Consider the following 9,758-nt stretch of genomic DNA (forward strand, 5'->3'; position numbering starts at 1 on the left):
CCGAGCCCGGCGTTTCCATGCACGGGTGTGTTTACTGAGCTAGACATATCTTAGCCTGAAATCAAAGAATCTTTGACAAGAAAAAGTGTGAAGAATAACGTGTGTTATCAGAAAACTAGCACTAAAATAATCACTATTATCTTTAGCCCCACCGGGGGCGCCAAACTGTTTGCCTCGAAAAATGTGAGTAACAATTAAATGTGATTTGTGATTTTAAAGATATATGATTTATTCCAATACTAGTGAATATACAAGTAATATTAGGCTTAAGTAAGAAGAATTGATGAACCAAACCAGTGTTGTTAGAGCAACGGGGACCTCGAGCTCAATTATCTCGGGAGCCTCGAGCTGAGTTAAGAGCAAATAAAGTATGAACAATAAAGTAAAAACTATAAAGCTGAAGAATAATTATGGAGCACAGTAAACGAGAAAGCAGAGTAGAATGTTCTATTGGAGTGAATGAGATCTGTCTTTACAAAAAGATTGGGGTCCCCTTTATATAGGAGGGGAAAACCCTAATATGGTACATTCCCAATTATTGTAAAGAATTCTATTGGTACAACTGTATAACAACCTAGTACGGACTCGTACTATTTCGTACAAATCTTATCCCATAATTTATGCCCTGATCCACGTGTCCTTGAGAAATTCCCGCTCTTTCTTGAGTGTCATCGAAATTGTACTACCCTCGAGGTAGATCATGATAGGTCTCGATTTGCTCCCTCGAGGTATGCATTTTCCGGTCAGATCTGGTCTTTACTTTGTGCTGCCCGAACTCGAGCCCGGGGTACCGTTAAGTCCTCGAAAATGAGCTCTCCGATTTTGACCGTATATAAAGAGATACAAGTGATTTGATATTCTATAAAATAACATAATTTAAAGTATTTAAAACAATTATAACTCGACAAAGATCATAAATTGGAAATCATTAGCATTTTTATGAGTTTGAGAGCATAAAATTTCTTTAATTATAGATAGAAATACATTTCTTTTGATATTTATTAAGTAGCAAGAGTTCTGCTATTTAAATGTGGTGATTTAAGCTTACTTTTAGAAGAAATTAATGGGGGAAACTAAATTCATGAAATGAATCTCAATAATTAATTAGTTCTTCATATATAGTTTATGCTTAAGATTATTAATTCTCAATGGACCAATGTTTACCGTAAAACAGTGCAGTTAAATTTATACGTTGTTTCTAGACAAGTGAATTAATTCGATCCTATAATAATAAAATAATTGAAGAAATATGTAATATTTAGCCTTGGTATGAAGATGAAATAGCAAAAATAGTAATTCTGGGAGCGAGGCTTCCGGCCAGAGCAATAATGAAATCTAAAAGTAAGAAGATAAATTGTATAGACCTTTGAATAGATTATACCGTAAGTTTGCTAGAAAATTCGTGTCCTCTACAATGATAACCAAGCTGACTATTTATAGCTGCACATAGGGAACATGGTCCTAGGATCACACCCTTCTTTAATATAAATTAAGAGGGTCATTGAAGAATGTGTAACAGTGAGCATAAATGACAAATTCTTTATAACGGAAAATGTACTAAATGCTGCAGAATATTTTCCATTAAATGCTAACGGGTGACAAGGGTTTATTGCATCTTTATGAGCATCATTTTTCCCATTGACAAATGGAACTGTTGTCTTCGGTTTTAGCTATCCTTTGTCTTCGGCTACACGTGTCAATCTTTTGTGCAATTACTTAACATAGCATATTTTTACCCTATACAGATAGTCCCCCTGCTTTCCGGTGACATAACTTTGTGTCACCGAAAAGTTGGTGGAAACATTCTTTTTGGCGGGAATTTCTCTAACCTCCTCTGAAAAGCTTCTAACAGTTGATTAGACCACGTCTCTCTGCATTTAATGTCTCGAACACGCGTCATCCCACGATTCAGCATAACTTTTACCAGTTATCGAGGTAAATATGGCCACGAATTTAGCTGCCTAAACCTTTACTTATGCACATCAACCTCTTTCATTCATACCCCATAATTCTCCAAACTCTCTTCGTTCAATTTGTACTCTGTTCTTCAACCTTTCTTTAACTCTTTTCAAACGAGAAAAACTTTTTCTTCTTTCATAACATACAGTGGCTTCTTCTTCAAAAAATACTGGTTCCTCAAAGAACAATAATAAAGCCGATGACTTCGCTCCTCCTATAGTGAGCACTATCATCCCTAGAAGTCTTGTCACAACTAAAGACTTCGAAGAGAAATTTCCTTTAGTTAGCCCTTGTACATGGGCCGTTAGCAGATATCCTTCTTCCATTCGTCCTTCCAGTATTACTACTGTGGAGGAAGATTGTCATTGCCAGGTTTTATACATTATCGCTCCTGATCTGGCGGAGCGAGTAACTCTACCCAATAAAGGTTTTACGTACTTCTATACGTATCCATTTACTTTGGCGACATTTTCACTGAGTGGAGAGCTTGAATCCGTTATTGCGGAGTTTTACCTCTGCTGCCAAGTATCTTTGGCGCAGGTGCCTTTGGCGGCTGTGCCAAGAAATGGGAGAGGAGCTATCCCTAGCTCATGTGATGAACCTTTATATCCCTAAGATCTTCCGTGGGGGGATGATTAACTTTAGCAAATGAGGCCACCATGCACTGCTATCCTGCATGGATGATGATAACGATCGTGGGTGGGTGGAACGTTTTGTTTCAATTTCCACTAGTGAAATCTTCTTGCCCTTGGCTCCTTCCTTCCCAGAATTGTGGAACCGCATTCGTTAGTATACAGTTTGCTTCTACTCTTGTTAAGGATCCTTTCCTCGTCATTATTAACTTCTACCTTTACCTTCCTCAGCAACTCGGTGGGTTCCCCTAAGGTTGAGGGCTTGGACTAGTGGGTTCAAAAATTTTTGGACGTTACTACACTCAAAACCCGCTCGTGGAAAGAGTTGTCCCTGAAATATGGGTGGAAAGCCAAAAATCATGGTAAGTTTAACTCATCATGTCCTTACATTTTCTTATGAGAAAGCTACTGATTCTTCTCTCCTGTTGAATATAGGCCTACCCAGGGCTCAGTTCTCATCCACGAGGAGGACATTTTGGCTGATGTTGCTGATGTGGTGAGGCTGCTACAGAAAGCTTTTTCATAGACAGGCGTCTCCGGGCCTACTTCCGGTGCAAGTGCTTCATCTCGGAGTCCCCAACCGGAGAACAAGCAACCAAAAAGAAGGCATTCCTTCCCGTCCAAGGAAAAAAATAAGAGGGAGAAGAATGCTGCCCCCGAGTCATCTTCGGAAGTCGTGGTGACAAGCCCTCCCCCTGGCCGGCCATAGATACCGTGATGATTGACGATGATGGAGAAGCTAGCGAGGATGGAGCTTCTCTACATAGAAGACAATAAACTTCCTCAACTCAATAGACTGCTCAATTTGTTGAGTTGGTTACACCAACTGAGAATGATGCCTCGGTGCTCTAGGGAGAGTATGAAATGGTGGAAAATGCCAACTCCGGTTTCCGAATCTCAGTCGTTGCGCCCGGTACAATGAGGCTGAGTACCGGGTCCCTGCCATCTTCTGTTGATGAGCAACCAATAACCAGCACTGCATTTGTCGCAGCTGCTCCTCACGCTTCAACACCATCAACTTCATCTCTATGTTTACCAACTCTTCCTCTAGCAACTGCTACATCATCTCCACCGACCGCATCTGTCCGAGAAGAGGATGTTCTTCTCCCCGGCCCCATTTCATGGGAATTTGGGGCAAAATTATGCTGCCCTCAGAAGATCTGCAAAGGAGGAGGAACGTTACTCTCTCGATCTCCACCGGATGCAATTTGTTATCTCGGTTGGTAGAACTTGCTAACTATTTGAAGCCTTTGGCTTCAAAAAAGATTAGGAAAAGATGCAGGCTCTCTCGGGAGAGTGCTTGTTGAACAATGCCATGCACAATGCCGTAGCGGTACATTCTTCGTTTCTTTCATCATTTCTCCTGTCTTTGAATGAATAAATATCTTGAGTTTGCCTTTCTTGTTTTGCAATCCAATTTCCTTGCTTCCGAGGGCCTCCAGAGGTTGAATCGGGAAAAATAAGAACTTACCTCCGGACGGGATAAACTTGTGGCCGAGCAGGATCAAATTGTTGCTCGCCTCTCAGAATTGGAAACCAAAGTTGTTGAGGCCGTTGTGTCAGAGACTCGTTTGCAGCAAAGCGAGTAAGAAGTGGAAACCCTTAGCCAGGATATTGCTCCGCTGAGGGTTCAATTTGAAGAGGCCAAGGCCAAATGGGATGAAGTCCATAGTGTCGTTCTTGATGTATCCAATCGTGAGGCTGCCTCCGCTGAAAGGTTGACCAACCTAGAGGCAGCCTTGAACTCCAAAATTGAAAAGTTTGCTGCTGCGGGGGTGAAATATGCCCAATTGGAGGAGAAATATAAGAAGACCATTGAGCATAATAGAATTTTCAGCTCTATTGTCCGCGAACTCGATGTGAGCCTCAAGTCCATTAGATCCGCCCGGGAAAACTTTTCTGTCGAGGTTAACCAACTCAAAGAAGAACTCAAGCACCGAGCGGCTTCCCTCGTTGTTGAGAAAATTTACGTTATGTACTACATGAGGGGAAAAACCTTGGAAGAGGCTAAATCGGGTATCATTGACTTTGATGCCGAAATCGCTAAAGCCCGTGAGCTAGAGTCAGTGTCACGCCCCAAACCTGGGAAGCATGACCGGCGGTCAACTGAGTAAACCCGGTCGAGCAAGCCTACTTTACATCAACCTCTCATCATAACTCATGCATGATTTATCAAAATATAATTTGATCTTGACTTTCAAATTAGGTACATTTGGCTCAATGGCCTAAAATCATTCTCATGATGGGTACATAGCTTCATAATTAATTGTGAACATAATGACATAGCAAAACTCAAATCTTAAATACATGACCCGCAATGTACATAGAGCTTCTATGAGAATAGATACCTAAGTACATAAAATAATACATACTTGAATACCCACTGGAACTGTAGCAGGCTCACCAAGTTAGCTGAAAAGAGTATACTTCTATCACTGATCGTTTCCGCCTGCTGTGGAACCACCTATATTAATTAAAGATACAGCGCCGCCGGTAAAAGGGACGTTTGTGCCGTTGAATAACACTAGTATGTATAGCTAAAGGTTCTCTTTCAAAATAGAATGTCCATATAAGAAGTGGAAAACCATATAAACAACAAGTCTCAATCAACAATATCCAAATGTCCACATATGGAAATACAGTAACTTAAATAAGAGGCAAATGAAGTACAACAAGAAACTATGAAACGTCTCGTAGAATCACATTTCAAGTCTTATTATACTTACTTCATTCTGAACATCTTTTGGGATCAAGTGTGCCATATGAACTATGCGTGAGACGTAAAATATAATGTAATGTAACAACATGTACAAACAAGGCCAATAAAAGTGGCACCTATTGTCTGCGTTAACAATGCGTCTCACTAGACCATCCATATCCCCCTCTTATTTTACACTTATACATTTGATAGACCGTCCTTAATGTCCACATCTCATATTATACACATATGCGTCTCATAGACCGTCCATAGTGTTCACATATCATACACCTATGTGTATCATAGACCGTTCACAATGTTTAATTACATAATACACACGTGCATTTCATAGACCGTTCATAGAGTTTACCTACAAAATACACATGTGCGTTTCATAGACCGTTCACAGTGTTTACTTACACAATACACATGTGCGTTTGATAGACCATTCACAGTGTTTACTTACACAATACACCTGTGCGTTTCATAGACCGTTCACAGTGTTTACTTACACAATACACATGTTCGTTTCATAGACCGTTCACAGTGTATGATACCGTTCACAGTCGTTACTTACGTACGAACTACACATGTCGTCGTTTCAGTTACGACCGTTCACTAGTGTTTACCTTACACGCCTACAAAATACACCTGTGCGTTTCATAGACCGTTCACAGTGTTTACTTACACAATACACATGTTCGTTTCATAGACCGTTCACAGTGTATGATACCGTTCACAGTGTTTACTTATACAATACACATGTGCGTTTCATAGACCGTTCACAGTGTTTACTTACACAATACACCTGTGCGTTTCATAGACCGTTCACAGTGTTTACTTACACAGCACACATGTGCGTTTCATAGAACATTCACAGTGTTTACTTACACAATACACCTGTGCGTTTCATAGACCGTTCACATTGTTTACTTACACAATACATATGTGCGTTTCATAGACCGTTCACAGTGTTTACTTACACAATACACCCGTGTGTTTCATAGACCGTTCACAGTGTATGAAACCATTCACAGTGTTTACTTACACAATACACCTATGCGTTTCATAGACCGTTCACAATGTTTACTTACACAATACACCTGTGCGTTTCATAGACCGTTCACAGTGTTTACTTAAACAATACACTGTGCATTTCATAGACCGTTCACAGTGTTTACTTATACAATACACCTGTGCATTTCATAGACCGTTCATAGGATTAATAACACATCATCATGCGCATAACCATATATAAACTCAAGCGACATGACTAACACTACTTTAAAGGTTGTAAGTTCCCGGATCTTTGGAACACTTCATGTTCATGCGCATCATGGATAAACATAGCTCATTACATTACTACATATATGGTGAATCAATAATTCAATTTCAATAGCCCATGGCCCAAATTCGTTTTCATAAGATTTATCATCATTCAGCATAGGACATCTCCCTTTCATCTCATTATTTACTCGCTTGTCATCTTAAGCTCATTAGGTAAGTTCATGACTCTTGGGGACTTAACAACGAAGTCATTTACATTAATCATTTTAGAAGCATACATACTATGATTGTAACCATTGGGACATACAACACCTCATTATTCTCATTTTGGCAAACAGCCACATTTCATGTTCATACCATTACTTGGTGATCACAAGACATCAAGAACATTTAAAATATTTAGGAACACCATAGCCTCTCCTCATGAGGGCGTAGGAGCTTATAACATATTGGAAGTATAAGTACAAATATGTTCATCTCATAAAATTTTACACCATATATCATTTCACAATTACTTTCAACTATTTACAACATCATTATTATTATATTGGCTCCCCTGGCCATACATATTATTCTTCATTCATGGCATTGTGGCCGTATATCATATTCCGCACTTTAATTTCTTTTCTTTAAAGGATTATTACCATAAACATCATTATATAGAATACTCTTGAAATACCTTTACCAAGAAGGGCAACACATAATTTCAACTCATGAATATGTTAGAACTCAAAACATATTGGAAATACCTAGCAAGCATAGCATTAGTTAGAACAACCACATTTAGACATGACTCGAGTACATAAGCTTTTGGATAATTCTATTTTCGGAGTCAATTTGGAATAGTTTATTTTCGGAGTCAATTTGGAATAGTTGATCAAGGCTCATTTCATAATATTTCACACATCATTTCATTTCATTGGCGCTATTGGCCATAATTATAACTTTCATTCTTGGCACGATGTCCACACTTTACATCTCCAACTCACTACTTTCACTTTCAAACATCTTTATAGATTATCGACAACAAAGAATATCTAATCACGACCTTTAGTACACCTTTGAGCAATTAAGCGTCTTAAGCACATTGAGATTTCTTACACAATTAGGCATAATAGCCTTCACTTGAAACACGATTTGAAGTCATAACATTTTAATATGCAACCCATACTTTGAACATATATCTTTAATCATACAGCTCATTTCAGAATAGTCAAGTTTATAGGTAATAATCCGGAATATATAAATTAGGAATTTTGAGCCAACTATACTTGAACTTATGGAAACATTTATGGAATTCGATTCTAAGAGAGAAAGTTTAGCCAACATACCCGGATTCAGCCCTTTAGTGTTATTAAAACCTCCCCTACTCTTACAACTTCAATCTACATCAACATAATTCAATTGGACCAATATTAGTAAAAATTTCTAGGTTTTTGGTCATTATGGCATTTTATCAAACACCTAAAGTGCATATCATTCTACTACCTCTAGTAATGGTGTTCCTTCACCTAATAAATCCTTCCTTCTCATCAACAAGATATAATACAACATTCTCTGACTACTAATTGCCTTCTTTAGGACCATTATAATAACCAATGAACTCACATACACCAAATTTCACTAATGAACTCATTACAAAATATCTACAATACCCAATAATCTAGTTTAAGTATTTATGTCTTCCAATCACCATCTCATAAGTGATAGTACTTATTCTTGCTCATATATTCACTAACAACCAATGCATGTAGGTTTAAGGGTGAAAGATTACCTCTTGTAGACCAAATCTTGAAAGTCAACTTTTAGGGTGTTCTTGAGATTTTGAAGAAATCCTATGGAATCCGATCAAAACCTTGTTGTAACTAGTGATTGATAAGTAAAATCATCATAAAAACACACTTAAAAATCACCTTTAGTGTGTACTGGAAGCCTTGTCCGGATGGGTGATGGAGAGAAAAGCCCTAGTCTTGAAATTCTTTTATTTTTCTCTCCCCGCTCAAGTATTAATAGGCCTAGGTACAATATTTTTCAACTGGTGCTATCCCTGTGCTATAAGGCTTTAGCTCACTAGTTTGCTAAAATCCTCAACTTCCCTCCTATGCTATAGCTGTGCTATGGGGAGATAGCTCACTATATTTTCTTTTGTTTTATTGCTTTAAAATTAGAATCCAAGTGGTCCTTATTACAACACTCAAGATTAATAAAATAATTATCCCAAATATCCAAATAACTTTATCCACTCCAGTAATTTCTCATGTAGTTCGGGTCTACATTAAATTGTATTCCTAAGCTCGAAATTGCTCAATTTAGCTATGGAAATTTTCCGGGGCCTTACAGTCAGCTGCTAAAAGGGGTCTCCCGGTAGGTCCTGATGCTTCCGGTTCTTCTGGTTCCGATTCCAAAACTTCGGGAACTGAAGAGGAACCGAAAGGCAAAGATGTTGAAGGCCAAACTGATGAGGGCCAGGATGTTGAGCCATCAACGGATCTACCCACTTTCCCTAGGGCGCGGACACTTCTCTTCCTCCGGGTTCCGGAGATGCAGTAGTTTAGCTTTTCTTTTCTTTTCCCAACTTTTGTATCTATGCCATTTCGGCACGTTTATTATGAATAAAGACATCTTTTTCTCAAGAATTGCATGAGTCTTTTCCGTTATAACATTTATCCAAGTTTTAATCTTTGCATTGTTTTTTGCTTAAGTGCATTCTTTTTCAAGTTTTACTGTTTGCGTCCGATTGTGTAAGACCTTGGGTGTATTTTCCCCCCAAAAGCATTTGGATTTCAAGCACAAGTTCTTCCCAAATCAAACCCTTTGTCATGAGGATTTTTATAAGAGAGGGCCCTCTTATGTTTACAGTGCTCTTGAAGAGGACGTCTCCTGTTCATTACAGTACTAGCATTTGAAGTACTTGTTTAACTTTCAAATGATAAAATCAATTCATCGTTCAGAGAAGAAACAAGATAGAAATAAAAGGACTTTACTTTATTAATTCCATTTTCAAGAAGTACGTAAGCATTTGTTATGCTAAAAAGAAATTGCCATTTCTTGTGGCTAACTTATACAATTTGTTTCTACGCGGCTGGTTGCGTAGTCCCCGGTCCCGATGACATAACTATGTTTTCAGTTTTTGTATTCTGGTCGACGTGGCAGTCATTGTTGTTATATCTTTATATCATTCC

This window comes from Nicotiana attenuata, chromosome 7 (assembly GCF_001879085.1).
Source record: "Nicotiana attenuata strain UT chromosome 7, NIATTr2, whole genome shotgun sequence".
NCBI classification, from domain to species: Eukaryota; Viridiplantae; Streptophyta; class Magnoliopsida; order Solanales; family Solanaceae; genus Nicotiana; species Nicotiana attenuata.